Source organism: Mesocricetus auratus, unplaced genomic scaffold (genome assembly GCF_017639785.1).
Source record: "Mesocricetus auratus isolate SY011 unplaced genomic scaffold, BCM_Maur_2.0 Super-Scaffold_100054, whole genome shotgun sequence".
NCBI classification, from domain to species: Eukaryota; Metazoa; Chordata; class Mammalia; order Rodentia; family Cricetidae; genus Mesocricetus; species Mesocricetus auratus.
In genome coordinates this window covers 4,157,876-4,180,231 of record NW_024429231.1, presented here as the reverse complement: position 1 = coordinate 4,180,231, position 22,356 = coordinate 4,157,876, and the positions used below count along the sequence as shown (strand labels likewise).

At 38.3% G+C, this 22,356-nt stretch overlaps 1 protein-coding gene across 1 annotated transcript in view; it reads left to right on the top strand.

Moving 5' to 3' along the window:
• Positions 1 to 22,356, top strand: part of LOC101824051 (zinc finger protein 431) — a 76,125-nt gene that overhangs the window by 52,278 nt on the left and 1,491 nt on the right. The window lies entirely within an intron of this gene.

Sequence of the window (22,356 nt, the reverse complement as noted above, 5' to 3'; positions counted from 1 at the left end):
GACTATTTGAGATAAGCAGTCACTTTCCTGTGGGTCCTGCATGTCCAGTTCATACAGAAACAGTCAAACAGTCTAGGCAAGAGCAGTTTCTTGTCCAAATGGCTAATCTTGCCATGTTGAAAGCAAACAACATAACAAGTTTTTCGATGCCCATCTTCCTCTCAGATGTAATTGGTGCTGCCAGGATCAGACATTTCTCATTGTCAAGAAAAACCCTAAACCATTTTAAAAGGCATTTTCTGAATGTCTTTGAAAGGTTTGAAGACTATCTATCTCAAATATATCTCTGTGAATCTAGAAAACCTAACTTACCTAACTATAAGATCTGACTATTATAAGTAAATATCTATAGGCTGTATTTAATTATGCATTGTGTTTTAAAAGATTAGTATAAGCATAGTACTTAATCAAGAGGAGAAACATATACATCACAAAACTGACCTTGAATCTGTATCAATAAATAAAAAAACATACCCATACCATAATCCCCTTTTTCCTTTAAAAAGAAATTGGTTTTGATCATTAACCAATTATAAGCAACCCCATTTAAATGAAAACAAAGATTTATAAACAAAATGGGGATTTGGACATCGCTCATTCCAAAGTGCTTTGTGCTGGATGGGGGTGCTGTTCATACCATGGGGATCATGACAAAACTCAGAAACCTGTAGAAGTCCTTATTTTTATGGTCTGTATAGCTGTATCTTCTTAGCTGTTTTAGATGTTGAATCAGTTGGGCCATTGCTTCCAGAGGTCTTGGTTCATCAAACCACAGAAGCCTAGAAGGAATCCATAGCTTTCCATTTTCTGTAGAAACATAAGCAAAAACTATTTTCCAAAGTAACATATCCTTATACTTAAAATTTGAAGTCAAGGCATTTTTAAAAGATAGAAGTTGGATTAATTCAGCAGCATTTATAATCAAGTGTACTTTAGCAGTTCTTCCTTTCTGAGCAATCAAAAAACTGAAAAACACAATAGCATACAGTATCCAGTCTTTCTGTGTATTTTCCATCTTTACGTGGCGTATTTATTTATCTATTACTATTACTCTATTTCTTTTACTTTTCTTTCTTTCTTTATTTCTCTGAGGCAGGATTTCTCTGGAAATATGTCTGCCTCTGCTTCTGCAGCAAATCCTACCAGCTTACACCACCACAGCCAGCTTCTCTATTTACTACTATGCTATTGTTTTTTCTCTCACAATCCTATGTATAGTTTTTAACACACTGTCAACCTTTAGAGGTTTCTCTTCATCCAAGTTTGATTTTACTGTAAATCTTTATGTTTTTCTGGTCATGTGTCTTATCTGTTAAAATTGTAGCTATTTTAAACTGTAGTTTTTCCATGATGGCGGGCATAAGCATGACTGCAGCTCATTGTCTCAGTCTTTGCTGAGATCCAGCAAAAGCTGTCGGCTTAGAGATATGGTCACTGCCACTTCCAGATGTACGTACACACATTTTAATTGTTAGCAGAGCCTCTTAAAAGAACCTTGTTTTGTTTTTTTATGTTGAGTCAGGAAACTCCCTTAAGTGAGCTGCAAAACAGTACCCACCTGAGAAAAATGCTGCTACCAAGAACCCATGTTTTTCTCTGTTCTTTTGTTTCTAAAATTCCTTTAAAGCTTTTGTCGGTCTACGTGGAAATTCAATGATCTCATTCCTGAACACCATTTGCACAGAGAGATGCCTTTTCCTTGCTAGCTGCTTCGGTTATTCCCCCCGCCGGTCACCCGGGCTCTGCTGTGTTGTAGTTCCCAAATAAAACACAAGACACTGTATTAATTATGAAGCTTGTTTAATTATTATTAATTATGGCCTTGCTTGTTTCTTACTGGCTAGCTCTGACTTAAGTATTTATCCCATAATTGTTAATCTAAGCATTTCTCTTACCAGAGAAAAGTTCTGGACATCTTACTTCTCTGGCAGGCTACATCGTGATTCTCTGTGTTTCTCCTACTCAGAGTCCTCCTGGACTCCTAATCCCACCTATCTTGCTTCCCTATTGGCCAACACTGTTTTATTGACATATACACAGGAATTCCCCCATCATACACCTAATAATGAGGAGCATATAATAAGATGTTGTGTGATATCTTTCACAGCCTCACCAGTTTATGCAGTGGCCAAGACCAGCATGAGACCAGATGTCTACAGTAAAATTCACATAAGCCCATTTTCCAAATTCTGGGATGTGAGTTACCTCCATTTGCCAGAAATATTGACCCTTAAGGCCTCTTAGATAAACTCCCATTTTTAATGGATGATATATATCGGGACACTGTTCACAGTCCTTCACAATTTGCCTAGCCTGCTCTCGAGTCATACTGAGCAACCTTCTCGAGCCCAATGAATTCTGGTGATGTAAAGAATGGCTTTCTAATGCTTTTTCTACCATATTAGCAATCAAGTGTTCCTTTCTTAATAAATCTGCCATTGCATTTCCTGAAGACAATGGACCTGGCAGGCCAGTATGTCCTCTGATATTTCCTATAAATTTTTTTCTTGATTGAATTATATTTTGCAATGGAAACAAGAGTCATACAATTTTAGAAATTCCAAATATAAGATCGGTCTCTATATCAGGAAATAAATGAACTACATATTTTGAATCTGTGTGAAGATTAAACATTTTAGGTATGTGATCAAGGGGAGCAATACCTGCTATAATTTCTACCCGCTGTGCAGAAATTTCTTTTGCCCTGTTAATAATTACAGGTTTATCTTTTATATAGATAGCTGAAGTTTCATTGGATGATTCATCTGTGAATACCAAGAAGGCATCAGAAATATGTTCCAATGCTCTTTTTGAAAGATTATCTCTGTTTCTTCCACAAATTTTAATAAAGGGTGATGATGTTTATATTTGATTTCTCTCATATGATAAGCTAATGCAATTCCTCACGCTTCTACAGTATGAAGTAAATATTCCAATTTATTCCAGGATGTTAACCATCCCTTAATAATAAATTGATTGCATATGAGAGGATATCATTTTCAGTATTTTAGTATGAAGGAGATATATCCATTCTGGGACACCTACTTGTTACAAACATTAAGTAGGGATATAAGATGTTACATGTATAATAAGGGACCATGGTCTTAGATGTCTCATCTTTTAATCTTGCAACTTTTGTTGTAATAATTCTAATTGTTTTAAGGCTTCTTTTGTAAGCTCTCTTTATATTTGGGACCTGGATATCCTTTTTAGAATTTCAAATGAATGATGCATTTTTCCTGTGGTAATTTTTAAATAAGATCTAATCCAATTAACAATATTTCCAATATTTTATAAAAATTATTAAGTGTCTTTAATTTATCAATCCTAATTTGCAATTTTTGAGAAATGATACATTAACTATGTATTGTTATTCCTAAATAATTTGTTGGCTTGTTATGTTGAATTTGGCAGGGACAATAATGAACCCATGCTGAGTCAATACCTCAATAGTATTCTTCAAAATTAATTTGGTTGAGTCCTTTGTTTTGTCTGCTGTAAGAATGTCATCTATATAATGTAACATAAAAGACTTTATATTTAGCTATAATGGATCCTAAGGCTTGATCTACAAAGTTCTGACAAAGAGTGGGATTACATCATCCTCTGAGGGTGCTTCTTCTGCAAAGATTTCCATTTCTGGATTTTCTGAAAGGAGGTCTCTAATTTGTACCCATAATGAAAATGCCTGAACCAAAACGTCTTTAGGGCCATGGCATTCATAAAATTGTCTTCTGATGAGACAGGCTTCCTTCCTCTGGGAACCATAGACTGATATTCAATACAAAATCATAAAATGCTGCCAAACTCTTCTTTGAGGTTTACCACCTCTACTTTTGAACATATGGCTCAATGCTTCCCGGAGCAGACCTTAGTCCTTGTCCTGTGAAGGCCCCATGATGCTTACTTTCTCAAAATCCTAACTCAATCTCTTCTCTATTGAAGAATCTGAAGCAATCTGAAGAGGTCATACCCTTACCTGGAAAAGTATTTTTTAGAAAAAAAGAGAGAAACTGGAAGAGAAAGCTTGCCTTCTTCAAGCGCTGTGCTTAGGGCCCAGCTGTGATGGACTAACCGCAGCAGAGTATGAGAGTCCAATGGAATGAGTGTCCTTGAGGACTAGGTGGGTAAGGATTTACTAATGACAAACAAATACAGAGGCAATTTGAATCTGTGTTTATTTTGCAGTTCTCAAGCAAGGTATTTTTTTTTACAGATTAAATCTCAAGGGATGTTGTTGTGAAGCAAACTCAAACAGATAACATTATTGTTACTTGGCACAGTAATTCAGAAATCCAACACATAAGATCATCCAGGGTTAATCAAAACACAAAATTGTCCATGGTTAAGGATAAATACATATTTCTTGCTTAAAGTTAATAAATTTTATGGTCAGTTACTGTTTAACATCTATTACCTAGTTCTTGTAAGTTTACTTAAAATGGTGAGCTATTTTAACTATTTTACCTCATTCTTAATAAAAACTTTCTTTACCAAATATGTAAGCCCACTCATGAAAACATCTATACAATCATATGAAATTTTATTGTTGAAAAGTTTTCACTGTTTGTACCTGTGTGAATGAGGTAAATGATTTGGAAATCACTGGCTTTTCTGGAGATGATGCCATGGCTAGTGACCCCATCTCAGGGATTGCTTTCTTTCTTTTTTATTTAAATTAAAACAAGCTTTTTTCACATGTCAATCACAGCTCCCTCTCCATCCTCTCCTCCCATGTCCCACCACCAATCCCCTCAACCTCCCACCTGATCCCCAATTCACTCTCCATGAAGGGTGAGGCCCTTCATGGGGGATATCCAGTCTTTCATGTTATCCTGGGCAGGGCCTAGACCCTCTCCCATGTGTCCAGGCTGAGAGAGCATCCCTCTACTTGATATGGTCTCTCAATGTCCATTCAGATGCCAGGGATAAATACTGATATAGTAACCAAGGCCCTAAGATTGCAGAGTCCTCCTCACTGACACCCATGTTCACATTGTCCAGGAGATGGGGAAAAGTGAGTGGGAGGAAATGGGGGAGCAGGGAGGATGAATCAGGGGAAGAATACAGGGGAAGAGACCAGGATGAGAGATACCATAATAGAGGAAGTCATTAAAGGTTTGAGGATAGATCTGGCACAAGTGGGATTTCCAGAGGTCTAATGGATTCTTATTTATTTCCATTGTTTAAAATGTCAGCATAGGCTTTTAGGAACACTCTATATGAAAAAGGAATAGAAGAACAAACAGAAATTACCACAAGAACCACTGCCCATTATTTTTCTCCAGGTGAGAGTTTCACAACCAGTTCCAGGAGACCTCCTCCTTTTGAAGTTATTGCCTCAGTCTGTGGAACTTGTACAACAGATTCTAATGGACTTGATGTGATACCACATGCCAACTGAAAAGCCACAGAGCTTATGTAAGGCTTCTTAGGGACAATTTTTCCAGGGAGAAGATTTCCACATTGGACTGGTTGTATTTCAATCCTTGAGCTTCAACATGCTCAGACAATGCCTGGATTTTGTGCTCAGGGCATGGATGGATTTGAGTTCAAGGATGTGTTAGGTTAATGAACAGATTGTCAAGGATAGACATTTGGCTTTGATTTAAGGAGTGAGTCTGTTTCTTCCCTTTTAAAATAATTGCCTCTTGTTTCAGAGGAGGTGTTTCTTTCACTGGCTCTGATTTCACTGAAAAGTGTTTTTCTTGGGCTAGGGATTCAAAGTTAGGGTGAGTTTTTAGGGCTTTTGCTTAAGGGCCAAAATGTTTGTATTTCAGTACCTCTGGTTTCAGGGTCAGGGTGTGTTCCTTGACTAGTCCATTTACCCTACAGTCAGTGCTTCATAAATTTGCTTTTCTCCATGAGTTTACTGGTTCCAACAACATACAGTCAGCCATCATTTTGCTTGGACTGACTGTTGTCAGTGTCAGTTTTCTCTACAGAATAGATCCAGTTGTGTATTGCCTAAAGATTATACCAAATCTTTTATAATAAATATACTTTGTTCTTTTCATACTCAAGAAAATTGTAATTTGCAAATGTTCCAACAGATTGATTTCACACAAAGTTCTAAATCTATAAATTACAAAACTTGAACACACTGTGAGTATTTATAGGGTTTTACTGCAGTATCATTTATTCTCATGATTTTGATACATATAAAAGACTTTGCACATTGTCTATGTTCATAAAGTATTTATCCAGTATGTGTTCTGTTATGTGTTTGGAGATGACTGTGATTCCAAAGGCTTTATCACTCTTATTACATTCATAGTATGTGGTGATATTTTGTTTGTGCATTAACAAATAATGCTTGCCTGAAGATGAGTGTTGTCCATGCTAGTTAGACCTACAGGCTAGGCACTGGTGGCATTGTAAATCTCAGTACTTGGGAGACAGAGGCAGATGGGTTCTGTGAGTTCAAGGCAACCCTGTGATTAATGAGAATGAATCAATCTAAAATAGAAACAGAGCCAAGTAGTGGTAGCTCTATCTTAATCCCAGCACTAGGGAAGTGGAGACAGGAAGGAAAGTGGCAGAGTGAAGAGAGGAATTATGGAGGGAAGAGACAGCAATTCAGGGATCACCATGAGGTTTCCTGGAGATGGCATTCAGTGTATTTGAGGAGACAGCACACTTCATTTCTGAGGATTTGTGGAGCTAAGAAGCAGTGATTGGTTTCACTGCTTCTCTCATCTTTCAGAATTTAGCCTGATACCGGACTCTGGGATTTTATTGTTATTAAAAATCCATATTCTGCCATTAATAGAGGTTTCTCCAGTATGTGTTCTTTTATGTATTTGAAGTGTACTTTGCTGAGCAAAGGCTTTACCATGCTGATTAATTTCATTGGGTCTCTCTCCAGCTATGTGTTCTTTTATGCATTGAAAGATTACTGTGACACATGAAAGTTTTACCAGTCTGAATACATTTGTAGTGTTTCCCTCCAGTATGTGTTCTTCTATGTATTTGCAAATTACTGTGCTGAGCAAAGGCTTTACCACACTGATTACATTCATATGGTTCCTCTCTGGTATGTGATGTTTTATGGCTTAGAAGACAACTATGATGAGCAAAGGCTTTACCATATTGGTTACATTCATAGGGTTTCTCTCCAGTATGTGTTCTTTTTGAATTTGGTGGGTCCAGAGAAGAGCAAAAGCTTTGCCACACTGAATACATTGATAGGATTTCTCTCCAGTATGTGTTATTCTACTTGCAGATGACCGTGCTGAGCGAAGGCTTTACCACACTGATTACAATAGGGTTTCCCTCCAGTAAGTGTACTTCTATGCATTTGAACATTTCTGTGCTGAGCAAAGGTTTTCCCCCACTGAATACACTCAGGCAGTTTCAATCCATTACGTGATATTTTATGTATTTGGAGGGTGCTGGGATGAGCAATGGCTTTCCCACCCTCATTGCATGCATAGAGTTTCCCTCCAGTATATGTTCTTTCATGAGTTGGAAGTGGTCTTTCATACACAGAGAATTTTAGAAATGGAATATATATAGAAGTTTTCTCTCTGGTTGGACTTCTTTCATGCCTGCAAGGATAATTTAAACATATAAAACTTTAGTACATTCATATCTTTTTAGGAGTGGACTGGGCATGTACTAGGGGCAGTGGGTGGTAGGAGGCAACAGGGCAAGAGGAGGGGTGAGAGGGGAGGGAGGACAGTGGTTGGAATGTAAATGAAATCAAGGTAAACAAATGAAAAAAATATAAAGAATAATCAGATATCAAGCTTATTTCACTTTCTTTAACTTAATGGTGTTCCCACTCATTAAGTATTGCTTTGCATACTTGAAGATGCCTGTCATGATAAGCAAACTTTTTGCCTGGTTCACATTTAAGGCATCTTTTTGTCAAGATATTTTTCTTATATTTGAAGAGAACTAAACAAATTCATATATTTTTGTAGGAGGAAGTCTGTATGCCGCCATTAACCATGTGACTTACTAGAGGCACATACAGATGAGGTAATAAAAGGGCGGTTTACCACACCACTAACCACACCCACTTTAGGCATGACTAAAGACATATACGTATGTAGGCGGTGAACTATGTCACTAGCCAGGCCCACTTTTGGGCTTGGCTAGAGGGTGTTACGGGGGGAAGGCATAAAAGACAGCACACAGGAAGACTGGGTCTCTTTTCCCGGAGTTCGGCTTCCAGTTCGGCAGCGGAAAACTACTTGGTTCATCTGGGTTACTTGTTTGGTATCTTGTGAGTAATTTCTACAATAAATACTTAGTTTTACTTTCAGTAATTGTGTGGATTATCGTTACAGCGTCCTTTGGAGCCACATATTTTTTTACAGTTTTTATTTTAAATAGCTTGTTTTACATGTCAATCCCAGTTACCTCTCAGTTCCCTCCTCCCGCACGCCCCCACCATACCCCCCATCCTCCCACGCTATTGTCAATTCCTTCTGCATAGGGGATATCTAGAGTCTATCATTTCATTCAGGGTAGGGTCCAGGCACTTCCCTAAGAGTCCAGACAGAGAGAGCAACCCTCTTTGTGTTATGGACACATGATGTCTGCTAGTATTCGAGGGATAAACACTGATCCATGTTCAGCACCCCATAGGTAGCCCAGGCCTCCTCATTGACTCTCACATTCAGGGGGTCTGGATCAGTCCCATGTTGGCCTCCCAGCTGTCGGTCTGGGGTCCAAGAGCTCTCCCCTGTTCAGATTGACAGCCCATTCATTGCCAGCCCATTCTTTGCCAATTTTCTCTTCGCTCCTCTCTCTGTCACTGGGTTCCTTGGGTTCTATTCAGTATTTAACTGTGGGTGTTTGCCCCTGCTTCCATCAGTCACTGGATGAAGGCTCCAGGATGGTTATAGACATCAAGGTCACTATCAGGAACAGGCATTCGAGGTGGTCTCTACACTATTGCCTAGCTTGCCAATTGGTGTCATCCATTTAGATCACTAGAGGTCACAATGGAGTCTGATCTGTCTTCTAACCTATGATTCCCTCTTCCCCCTATCCTACCCCCCAAGTCGACCTTCCTGTTCCTACACATCCTACTCTCTCTTCCACTTCTCCCCCCCTGTTTCCCAGGTCCCCCTCCCCCCCACCCCTCACCGTGTTCCACATGTGTTCAGAGGATCTTGACTCATTTTTTTTCTCTTGGGTACCATATATATCTTTTAGGTTCTTTCCTGTTTCCCAGACTCTCTGTCAGTGAAAGTGCAGACTGGCACTCTCCTGATCCATGTTTAAAATCCATATATGAGTGAGTACATACCATGTTTGTCTTTTTGTGACTGGGTTACCTCACTCAGGATGGTTTCTTCCAGTGCTATCCTGCGAATTTCAAGATTGCATTGTTTTTTTTTTCTCCATTGTGTACCACATTTTCTCTATCCACTGTTCAGTTCAGTTGAGGGGCATCTAGGTTGCTTCCAGGTTCTGGCTATTACAAATAATGCTGCTATGAACATAGTGGAGCAGATGCCCTTGTTGTATGAATTTGTCTACTTTGGATAAATGCCTAAGAGTGGAATTGCTGGGTCTTGTGGTAGATTGATTCCCATTTTCCTGAGGAATCTCCATACTGCTTTCCAAAGTGGCTGTACAAGTTGGCACTCCCACCAGCAGTGGAGGAGTGTTCCCTTCTCTCCACATCCTCTCCAGCATAAATTGTCTTCGGGGTTTTTTATTTTAGACATTCTCACAGGAGTAAGATGGTATCGCAGAGTTGTTTTGTTTGGCATTTCCCTGATGGCTAAGGATGTTGAGCACTTTCTTAAGTGTCTGTTGGCCATTTTAGCCTCCTCTATTGAGAATTCTCTGTTTAGTTCTGTACCCCACCTTTTGATTGGATCCTTTGGTGTTTTGGAGACTTGCTTCTTGTGTTCCTTGTAAATTTTGGAGATTAGCCCTCTGTCACATGTGGGGTAAGTGAAAATATTTTCCCATTCTGTGGACTGCCTTTCTGTCTTGTTGACTGTGTTATTTGCCTTACAGAAGCTTTTTAGTTTCAGGAGGTCCCATTTGTTAATTGTCAATCTCAGTGTCTGTGCCACTGGTGTTATGTTCAGGAAGTGGTCTCCTGTACCAACTTGTTGAAGAGTATCTCCCAATTTCTCTTCTAAAAGTTTCAGTGTGGCTGGATTTATGTTGAGATCTTTGATCCACTTGGACTTAAGTTTTCTACAAGCCAATAAACATGGATCTATCTGCAGTCTTCTGCATACCAGTACCCAGTTATGCCAGCACCATTTGTTAAAGATGATTTCTTTTTTCCATTGTATAGTTTTAGCTATTTTGTCAAAAATCAAGTGTTTATAGGTGTGGGGGTCAAAATCAGGGTTTTCAATTTGGTTCCATTGGTCTACCTGCCTATTTTTGTGCCAATACCAAGCTGTTTTCAGGACTATAGCTCTATAATAGAGCTTGAAATCAGGTATGGTGATGCCTCCTGAAGTTCCTTTATTGTATAGTGTTGTTTTAGCTATCATGGGCCTTTTGTTTTTCCATATAAAGTTGATTAATGTTCTTTCCAGGTCTGTGAAGAATTGTGCCGCAATTTGATAGGGATTGCATTGAATCTGTAGACTGCTTTTAGCAAGATTGCTATTTTTATTATGTTGATCCTACCAATCCAAGAGCATGGGAGATCTTTCCATTTTCTGGTATCCTCTTTGATTTCTTTCTTTAAAGACTCAAAGTTCTTGATGTACAGGTCTTTCACTTCCTTGGTTAACATTATCCCCAGATATTTGTTGCTGTTTATGGCTATTGTAAAGGGTGAGGTTTCTCTGATTTCTTTCTCAGTGACTTCATCATCTGTGTATAATAGGGCCACTGATTTTTTTGAGTTTACCTTGTATCCTACCATTTTGCAGAAGGTGTTTATTAGTTCTAGGATTTCCCTTGCAGAGTTTTCTGGGTCACTTATGTAAAATATCATATCATCTGCAAATAGTGAAAGCTTGACTTCTTCTTTTCCTATTTGTATCTCCTTTATCTCCTTTTGTTGACTTATTGCTGTAGCTAGGAATTCAAGTACAATATTGAAGAGATATGGAGAGAGTGGTCAGCCTTGTCTTTTTCCTGATTTTAGAGGAATTGTTTTGAGTTTCTCTCCATTTAGTTTGATGTTAGCTGTTGGTTTACTGTATACATTGCTTTTATTATATTCAGGTATATTCCTGTTATCCCTGATCTCTCTAGGACCTTTATCATGAAAGGTTGCTGGATTTTGTCAAAGGCTTTTTCAGCATCTAGTGAGATGTTCTTGTGGTTTTTCTTTCGCAGTTTGTTTATATGGTGGATTACATTGATAGATTTTCTAATGTTGAACCATCCCTGCATTCCTGGGATGAAGCCTACTTGATCATGGTGGATGATTTTTCTGATGTGTTCTTGAATCCAGTTTGCTAGTATTTAATTGAGTATTTTTCCATCGATGTTCATGAGGGAAATTGGTCTATAGTTCTCTTTCTTATTGTGTCTTTGTGTGGCTTGGGTATCAAGTAATTGTAGCCTTGTACAAAGAGTTTGGCAGTGAGCCTCCTGTTTCTAATATGTGGAATACTTTGAGGAGTATTGGAGTTAACTCTTCTTTGAATTTCTGGTAGAATTCTGCACTGAAGCCATCTGGGCCTGGGCTTTTTTTTTTTTTTTTTTTTTTTTTGGTTGGAAGACTTTTGATGACTGCTTCTATTTCATTAAGGGTTATAGGTCTGTTTAGATTGTTTATCTGCTCTTGATTTAGTTTTGGCAAGTGATATCTATCCAGGAAATTGTGTATTTCCTTTAAATTTTTAAATTTTGTGGAGTACAGATTTTCAAAGTATGCCCTGATGATTCTCTGGATTTCCTCAGAGTCTGTTGTTATATCCCCTTTTTCATTTCTGATTTTGATAATTAACATGCTCTCTCTCTCTCTCTGTCATTTGATTAGTTTGGACAGAGGTTTGTCTATTTTGTTGATTTTCTCAAAGAACCAACTCTTTATTTCGTTGATTCTTCTCAATGTTCTCCTGGTTTCTACTTGATCGATTTCAGCCCTCAATTTGATTATTTCCTGGCATCTGCTCCTACTTGGTGAGTTTGCTTCTTTTTGTTCTAGAACGTTCAGCTGTCCTATTAATTCTCTAGTATGACTGTTCTCCAGTTTCTTCATGTGAGCCCTTAGTGCTATGAACTATCCTCTCAGCACTGCTTTCAGAGTGTCGCATAAGTTTGCGGATGTTGTGTCTTAATTCTCATTGAATTCCAGGAAGTCTTTAATTTTTTTTTATTTCTTCCTTTACCCAGGGATGGTGCAATTGAGCATTGTCCGATTTCTATGAGTTTGTGGGATTTCTGCAATTTGTGTTATTGTTGAATTCTAATTTTAATGCATGGTGGCCTGAGAGAATACAGGAAGTTATATTTTTGTATCTGTGGAGATTTGCTATGTTTCCTATTATGTGGTCAATTTTAGAGAAGGTTCCATGAGGCACTGAGAAGAAGGCATATCTCTTTGTGTTTGGATCGAATGTTCTATAGATGTCTGTTAAGCCCAGTTGGCTCATAACTTCTATTAGTTCCTTTGTTTCTTTGTTAAGTTTCTGTCTGGATGTCCTGTCTAGTGGTGAGAGCGGAGTGTTGAAGTCTCCCACTATTAGTATGTGCAATTTTATGTGGAATTTGAGTTTTAGTAATGTTTCTTTCTCAAATGTAGGTGCCTTTGTATTTGGGGTATAGATGTTTAAAATTAAGACTTCATCTTGATGGACTTCTCCTTTGATGAATATGAAATGTCCTTCTTCATCTCTTTTGATTGATTTTAATTTGAAGTCTAGTTTGTTAGATATTAGGATTGCTACACCTGCTTGTTTCTTGGGTCCATTTGATTGGAAAATCTTTTCCCATCCCTTTACCCTGAGATACCATCTGTGTTTGATGTTGAGATGTGTTTCTTGTATGCAGCAGAAGGATGGGTTCTGTCTTCGTATCCATTCTGCTAATCTGTGTCTTTTTATAGACAAGTTTAGGCCGTTGACATTGAGGGATATCAATGACCATTGATTGATGATTCTTCTTTGTGCTTGATTTATTGGTGGTGGAGTTATTTTGTGTAATTTCTCCTCCCTTTTTCTTTTGGTGTTATGTAAAGTGGGATTATATATTGCCTGTGTCTTTGTGAGTGTAGTTATCTTCCTTGGATCTAAGTTTTCCTTCTAGCACTTTCTGTAGAGCTGGATTCATGGACACATATTGTCTAAAACTGGCTTTGTCATGGAATATTTTGTTTTCTCCATCTATGGTAATTGAAAGCTTTGCAGAATATAGTAATCTGGGCTGGCATCTTTGTTCCCTTAGCATTTATAGGACATCTGTCCAGGATCTTCTGGCTTTCATCGTTTCCATTGAGAAGTCAGGTGTAATTCAAATAGGTCTGCCTTTATATGTTACTTGGCCTTTTTCTTTGGCTGCTCTTAATATTTTCTCTTTATTCTGTAGGTTTGATGTTTTGATTATTGTATGGCAAGATGACTTCTTTTTCTGGTCCAGCCTATTTGGTGTTCTGTAATATTCTTGTATTTTCATAGGCATATCCTTCTTTAGGTTAGGGAAGTTTTCTTCTATGAGTTTGTTGAATATGTTTTCTGTACCTTTGAGCTGTATTTCTTTGCATTCTTCTATACCTATTATTCTCAGGTTTGACTTCTTCATGGTGTTCCATATTTCCTGGATATTTTGTGTTAAGGATTTATTGGTTTTGAGGTTTTCTTTGGTTGACGACTGTATATCCTCTAATGAGTCTTCAACACCTGAGATTCTCTCTTCTATCTCTTGTATTCTATTGATGATACTTGCAACTGTAGTTTCTGACCATTTACCCAGCTTTTCCATTTCCAGCATCCCCTCATTCTGTGTTTTCTTTATTGTTTCTATTTCAGCTTTCAATCCTTCAACTGTTTGAATTGTTTCCTTCATTTGTTTGGTTGTTTTTTCTTGGTTCTTTAGATTCTTTGAGAGATTTGTATATTTTTTGAATTTTCCCCCATTTCATGGAATTTTTTGTTTGTTTTTTCCTCTATTTCTTTAAGGGATTCCCTTGTTTCTTCTTTGAGGGTCACTATCATCTTTGTAAAATGATTTTGAAGGTCTGTCTCCTCTGCTTCATCTATGTAGTGCTTTTCAGGTCTTGCTGGCATGGGTTCCCTAGATTATGGTGGAGTCATGTTGGTCTTTTGACTGCTGAGTGATCTCTTATTCTGTCTTCTTCCCATTTCTTCTTCCAGTGGGTGCTGGTGGGGTCTTTCTGTCTCCACTAGTCTCCTTCCTTCCTGAAGCTGACTGGGATCACCAGATTTTGGGACCTGGAAGGGCTAGCTAGCTTCCTGGGATTGCTGGAGTTTGGGGCCTGGAAGGGCTGATGTCAAATTCATTTATTTACCCCACTTTGTGAACTGATAAAATTTCCTCTACTGTGAGTCAAACTACATTTGCAAAATGAACCAAGACAAATGGAAATAATTGCATATTGCATATAGTCATAGGGATTTTCTGCAGTATATGAATAGTGTAGTATTCCCAATGAAGTTGCAAAGCCAAGCACTTGTAAACTTGAATCATGAAAGAATAGGAAACTAAAAGCTTTCCTCACTGCAATCACAGAGATTTTCTTTCTGTTCATTGTAGATATAAAGTATAGGGGTGAAGTATTAGTATAACCACCCCCTAAATGATGACTCTAACTGTCTAATCTCACTGCATTTAGAAAAGTCAGTACATAAATGAGTAACCTAGCTTTACTGTGGAATATTTGCTGATGAGAAGTTGTTGGGATATAGAGTTATGACCTTTCAATATGTATAACTTCTATGATGTGAGTGGTATGAAACCACATGGATTTACAATTCGCATAAGCATACCTCTGATGGAGCTATGATTCAAATGGTGTTAAGGCATTCATATATTGTCTTCCTTCTTTTTGTATTATTTATTTATAAAATTAAATTTAAATTAGAAACAAGGTTGCTTCACATGTCAAATTCAGGTTTCCTTCCCATCCACTTGTGCCCTCCTACCAACCGCCCCATATATTACATATATTACATATATTACATCCTGACTGCAGTTTCCCCTCCCTCTTCTCCTCCAATTGTTCTGCCTTCTCTCCTCCTATTGCACTCTCCCTGCTTGCCCTCCTCCCCAGATTTATGCCTCCTTCATTTCCCTGCAGAAAAGGGCAGAGCTCCCAGGGATATCAAACAAATATGACATATTAGTTTGCAATAAGACTATGCTTCCCTATGTTAAGACTGGTTATTTTTAATTAAGAGTGTGTGTGTGCTCCAGTGTGAGTTTCTGTGTGCCATATGCATTACAAACAATGCTGCTATGAGCATAGTGGAACAGACATCCTTGATGTATGAATGGGCATTTTTTGGATATATGCCTAAGAGAGGAATTGCTGGGTCCTGTGGTAGGTTTATTCCCATTTTTCTGAGGAATATCCATACTGATTTCCAAAGTGGCTGAACAAGTTGGCACTCCCACCACTAATGGAGGAATGTTCCCCTTTCACCATATCCTCTCCAGCATAAATTGTCATTGGTGTTTTTGATTTTAATCATTCTGACAGGAGTAAGAGGGTATCTCAGAGTTGTTTTGATTTGCATTTCCCTGATGGCTAAGGATGTTGAGCACTTTCTTAAGTGTCTCTTGGCCATTTTAGCCTCCTCTATTGAGAATTCTCTATTTAGTTCTGTACCCCACCATTTAATTGGATCCTTTGGTGTTTTGGAGACTTGCTTCTTGAGTTCTTTGTAAATTTCGAGATTAGCCCTCTGTCAGATGTAGGGTTAGTGAATATCTTTTCACATTCTGTGGACCGCCTTTTTGTCTTGCTGACTGTGTCCTTTGCCTTACGGAAGCTTCTCAGTTTCAGGAGGTCCCATTTATTAATTGTTGTTCTCACCTTCTGTGCTACTGGTGTTATGTTCAGGAAGCTGTCTCTTGTACCAATTCGTTCAAGGGTACCACCCACATTCTCTTCTAAGAGGTTCAGTGTGGTAAGTTGAGGTCTTTGATCCATTTGGACTTAAGTTTTGTGCATGGTGATAGACATGGATCGATCTGCATTCTTCTACATACCAGCCTCCAGTAATGCTAATACCATTTGTTGAAGATGCTTTCTCTTTTCCATTGTATATTTTTAGCTTCTTTGTCAAATCAGATGTTCATATGTGTGTGGGTTAACATCAGTATTTTCAATTTGTTTCTATCTGTCTACCTGTCTATTTTTGTGCTAATACCAAGCTGTATTCAGGACTATAACTTTATATTATGGCTTGAAGTCAGGGCCTCTGGACATTGCCTTGTTGAACAGGGTTGTTTTGGCTATCCTTGGGTCTTTTCTTTTTCCATACAAAATTGATTATTGTTCTTTCAAGGTCTGTGAAGAATTGTGCTGGAATTTTATTGGGGATTGAAATGAATCAGTAGATTGCTTTGGCGGGATTGTCATTTTTATTACATTGATCCTACCTATCCAAGAACATGGGAGATCTTTCCACTTTAGGAGGGCTTCTTTAATTTCTTTCTTTAAGGATTCAAAGTTCTTGTGATACAGGTCTTTCACTTGTTTGGATAGTGGTACCCCAATATATTTTATGTTGTTTGTGGCAATTGTAAAGGATGATGTTTCTCTGATTTCTTTCTCAGCCCTTTTATCATCTGTATATAGTAGGCCTACTGATTTTCTTGAGTTGATCTTGTAGCCTGCCACTTTATTGAAGGTGGAAATCAGCTGGAAGAGTTCCCTGGTATAGTTCTTTGGGTCATTGATGTAAACTATCATATAATCTGCAAATAGTGAAATTTTGACCTCTTCCTTTCCAATTTGTATCCCCTAGATCTCCTTTTGTTGTCATATGGCTCTGGCTAGAACTTGAAGTACAATGTTGAAAAGGTATGGAGAGAGTGGACAGTCTTGTCTTGTTCCTGATTTTAAAGGAATTGAGTTGAGTTTCTGTCCATTTAGTTTGATGTTGGCTGTTGGTTTGCTGTATATAGCCTTTATTAGGCTTGGGTATGTTCATGTTATCCCACATCTCTCCAAGACCTTTATTATGAATGGTATTGGATTTTGTCAACGCTTTTTCAGCTCTAGTGAGATGATCATGTGATTTTTGTTTTTCAGCTTGTTTATATGGTGGATTATGTTGATGGATTTTCGTATGCTGAACCATCCCTGCATCCCTGGGATGAAACCTACTTGATCGTGGTGAATGATTGCTTTGATATGTTCTTGGATCTGATTTGCCAGTATTTTATTGAGTATTTTTGCATCAATGTTCATGAGGGATATTGGTCTGAAGTTATCTTTTTTAGTTGTGTCTTTGTGTAGCTTGTGCATCAAGGTTATTGAAGCCTCATAGAAAGAGATTGGCAAAGACCCTTCTGCTTCTATTGCATGGAATACTTGGAGAAGAATTGGTAGTGGCTGTTCTTTGAATTTCTGGTAGATTTCTGCACTGAGGCCATCTGGACCTGGGCTTTTTTTTTGGGTAGGAGATGCTTGACAACTGCTTCTATTTCCAAAGGGGTTATAGGTCTATTTAAGTTGCTTATCTGTTCTGGATTTAAATTTGGCATGTGATAGCTATCCAGGATGTCGTCCATTTCCTTTAAATTTTCGAATATTGTGGAGTACAGGTTTCCAAAGTATGACCTGATGATTCTCTGAATTTCCTCAGGGTTCATTGTTATGTCCCCTTTTTCATTTTTGTTTTGTTCACTTGCATGTTCAGACTCTGCTGCTTGGTAAGTTTGGACAAAGTTTTGTCTATCTTTTTGATTTTCTCAAAGAACTAACTCTTCATTGCATTGATTCATTGTATTGTGTTCCTATTTTCTACTTTATTGAAAAGTAGAAATTAAGCCCTCAATTTGATTATTTCCTGGCATCTACTCCTCCTGTGAGAGTTTGCTTCTTTGCGTTCTAGGGCTTTCAGCTATGCTGTTAATTCTCTAGTATAACTATTCTCCAGTTTCTTCATGTGGGCACTTAGTGCTATGAACTCCCCTGTAGCACTTCTTTCAAAGTGTCCCATAGGTTTGGTATGTTTTGTCTTCATTGACATTGAATTCTTGGAAATATTTAATTTTTAAATTTCTTCTTTGATCAAGGAATGGTGCAGTTGTGAATTATTCAATTTCCATGAATTTGTAGGTTTTCTGCAATTTGCGTTGTTGACTTCTAATTTATTGCATGGTAGTATGAGAAGATGCGGGGAGTTATTCCAAATTTTTTGTAGTTGCTGAGGATTGATATGTTGCCAAGTACGTGGTCGATTTTTGAGAAGGTTCCATGTGGTGGTGAGAAGAAGGTGTATTCATTTTTATGTGGAAGAAATGTTCTATAGATGTCTGTTAATCCCAGTTGTGTCATTACTTCTATTAGACCCTTTTCTTCCTTGTTGAGTTTCTGTCTGGTATTCCTGTCTAGTGGTGAGAGTGGTGTGTTGAAATCTCCCACTGAAGGTGTATGGGGCTTTATATGTGATTTAAGTTTTAGTAATGTTTCTTTTACAAATATTGATGCCTTTGTATTTGGGGCTTAGATGTTCAGGATAGACCCTTCATCTTGGTGAATTTCGCCTGTGATGAGTATGTAATGACCTCCTTCATCTCTTCTGATTGATTTCATTTTAAAGTATAATGTGTTAGATATTAGCATAGCTACCCCTGCTTGTTTCTTGGGTCGATTTGATTGGAAATATTTTTCCCAACCTTTAACTCTCAGGTAATGTCTGTCTTTGAGGGTGAGATATGTTTCTTGTGTGCAGCAGAAGGATGGGTTCTGTCTTCAAATCCATTCTGCTAGCATGTGTCTTTTTATGGGTGAGTTAAGGCCATTAAGGTTGAGGGATAATAATGACCCTTGATTGCTCATTCTTCTTTGATGTGGAGTCATTGTTGTTGTTGGAATTATATGTGGAATTTCACCCTTTTCTTTTTTTGGCTGTTGGTAAAGTGGGATTCTCTAATGCCTATGTTTTTTTGGTTGTAGTTAAGTTCCTTGGGTTGGAGTTGCCTTCCAAAACTTTCTGTAGGGCTGGGTTAGTGGATATATATTGCTTGAATCTAGTTTTGTCATGGAATATCTTCTTTTCTCCATCTATAGTGACTGAGAGCTTTGCTGGTTATAGTAGTCTGTGCTGGCATCTATGGTCTCTTAGTGTGTAAAATATCGATCTAGGACCTTCTGTGTTTCAGAGTTTCCATGGAGAAGTCAGGTGTAATTCTCATAGGTTTGCCTTTATATGTTACTTGGCCTTGTTCCTTAGCTGCTCTTAATAATCTTTCTTTATCCTGTATATTTGCAGTCTTGATCGTAATGTGGTGAGGGGACTTTTTTTGTGATCCACTCTATTTGGTGTTCTGTAAGCTTCTTGTACCTTCATTGGCATGTCTTTCTTAAGGTTGGGAAAGTTTTCTTCTATGATTTTGTTGAATATGTTTTCTGCCCCTTTTGAAGTGGTTTTCTTCACTTTCTTCTATACCTATTATTCTTAGGTTTGGTCTTTTCATGGTGTCCCATATTTCCTGGATGTTTTCTGGTAAAGATTTGTTGGACTTAAGATTTTCTTTAGTTGATGAATCCATTTCTCCTGGTGTATCTTCAACACCTTAGATTCTGTCTTCCATCTCTTGTATTCTGTTGGTAATGCTTGTATCTGTAGTACCTGACGGTTTGCCCAGCTTTTCTATTTCCAGCCTTTCTTCAGATTGTGTTTTGTTTATTTTCTCTATTTCAGCTTTCAACCTTTTCACTGGTTGCAATGTTTCTTGCAATTTTTGGTTTATCTTTTTGTCCATTTTTTGCCTTTTATCAATTTTTTGTTTTGCTTTTTCTTCCATTTCTTGCATTTTGTGGTTTATTTTTTCTTCCAGTTCCTGTATTTTTGGTTTGTTTTTTCTTCTTTTTCTTGCATTTTTTTCCATTTCTTGTATTTTGTGGTTTGTTTTTCATCCATTTCTATGAGGGATTTTCCTATACCCCCTTTAGGGCCTCTATTATTTTCATTTAGGTGGTTTTAAGGTCATTCTCTTCTGCTTCATTTGCATCAGAATGTTGGAGTCTTGCTGGTGTGGAGTCTCTTGAATCTGGCAGTGTCATATTTGTTTTTCTGTTGCTGAGTGTGTTTTTGTATTGTCTCTTTCCCATCTCTTCTTCTAGTGGGTGCAGAAAGAGCCCCTTATTGGTCTGCTGGTTAGTAGACCAGAGTTCCTTTTTGGTGGATGTTAGCAAGTCCAATAATCTGGTTGTTCTTCTATTCCTCATCCTGATTCTGGTCCCATGGGTGGAGAAGAAGAGCAGGAATCTGAGGTACTTGGCCTCTCACCTTGTCCCCTGTTCCCTTTGCTGGATCTGCTGTGTTCCTGGTCTTGTTGGTGGAAGAGAAGACCTGGAACCTGGGGTGCTTTTCTCCCGCTGAGATTGGAAGCTCTGTGCAGCTCCCAGGCAATCCCCAGTCACTGGAATGCAGGCCCGGATGCATCTTGTCTTCATTCTTAACGAGGACTTAGAAAGGTAATTCACGTACTGACTGTTGAGGTATATGATCTTGTGACAATTTAATGATAATCAATACAATTTATGAATTGATAATTTACACTGCTGCATTTCTTTGTGATTTCTATATCAATTAAATTATCTTATTAAATTATTTCAGAGGTAAATTAATATCAGCATAGACATGAAATTTACCTTCCATGTCTTTGAGAATGTTGACGATCTTCTTTGATACTATTATCTTCCCATTTGTAGCCTAAAATACAGCATCAGGAATTATATGATATATTATTGAAAAGTGCTTTTAATTTATCTGACTATCTTCAGTAATCCTTAGAATCATGATTTATTTATTTCTTCCACCTTCTTTATTATCACTCAAAATTACAAAAGAGTATCAATAACTAAGAAACAGTCATCCCCTTATTATAAAGATTGAAAGGAAATCCACAGTATTATCTATTACATTGAGGTTCATATAGGTCTCCAGCATCACATCTTTGTAGAGTTCCTCTGTGAAGGATCCAGCAAATCCCACTCTTCCTGAGTGAAGTTAATATGCAAATCTTGATAGGTTACTGCATCCTACAATATACCATACATGTATGAAACAAAAAAGCATGAAAAAGACAACACTGTAATTATATACTTCTTTGACCGTATACTCATATAATGGCGGTATACTCATATAATGATGCACATTTCCATACTTAATCTATGACATAGGTATTATAATTAAGTCAGCTTTTGTCATATTTTTAATTTATCTTTTTATGCATGTCATTTTCAGTTCCCTCTCCCTCCTCTCCTTCCCACCCCACAATCCTCCCTGCTGCTCACCCCCACTCCATCCCCCCTCCACTTCCCAGGGAGGACAAGGGCCTCCAGGAGTGATTTCCAGAGTCTGTCACATCATGCCAGGAGAGGCCCAGGTTCTTCCTCATGTGTCCAAGGGGAGAGAACACTTCTCTACATGGCTTTGGCTCCCAGAGTCCCTCTATATGCCAGGAATAAATACTGCTCCACTCTCCAAGGTCCCACAGATTGCCAAGACCTACTCTTTATCACCCCATTTCAGTGGGAGGATGTCTGGATCAGTCCCATGCTGGCCCCCCAATCATTAGTCTGGGGTCCATGTGATGCCCTTGTTTAGGTCAGCTGCCCCTGTGGGCCTTGCCAGTCCAATACTGATTCCCTTGGTCATCACTGCTCTTTGCAAGTGGGTTCCAGGAGTTCAATTCGGTTCACAGCTGTGGTGTCTGCCTCTGTCTCCATCAGCCACTGGAGGAGAGTTCTAGGATGGCATATAAGGCAGTCATCATTCTCACCATCATGGGAGGGCATTTGAAGTAGCCTTAATGCCATTTGGTGTCATTTCTGTAGATGTGTGAAGATCTCAATAGTACCAGATATCTCCTCCAACTTATAATGGCTCCCTCTTTTCTGGTATCTCCCATCCATTTCTCCTCTATTCTTACCCTGGTTCATCCTTCCTGCTCTCCTGTGTCATCCATTCTTCTCTTCTCTCCCTCTCTTTCTACTATCTCCTTCTGTGCTCCCTTTCTCCCCCTCCCCAATCTAAGTAGGAGATCACATCCCATAACCTTTCTCTGGGTTATCATGCTTATCTCTCTTAGGGTTCTCCCTGTACCCCTGACTCTCTGGTGGTGAGATTGTGGGCTGGCAATGCCCTTCTCCATTTCTAAAATCCATATATGAGTGAGTACATAACATGTTTGTCTTTTTTGTGACTGGGTTACCTCGCTCAGGATGGTGCAAATTTTAAGATCCCATTTTTTTCCTGTTGACTA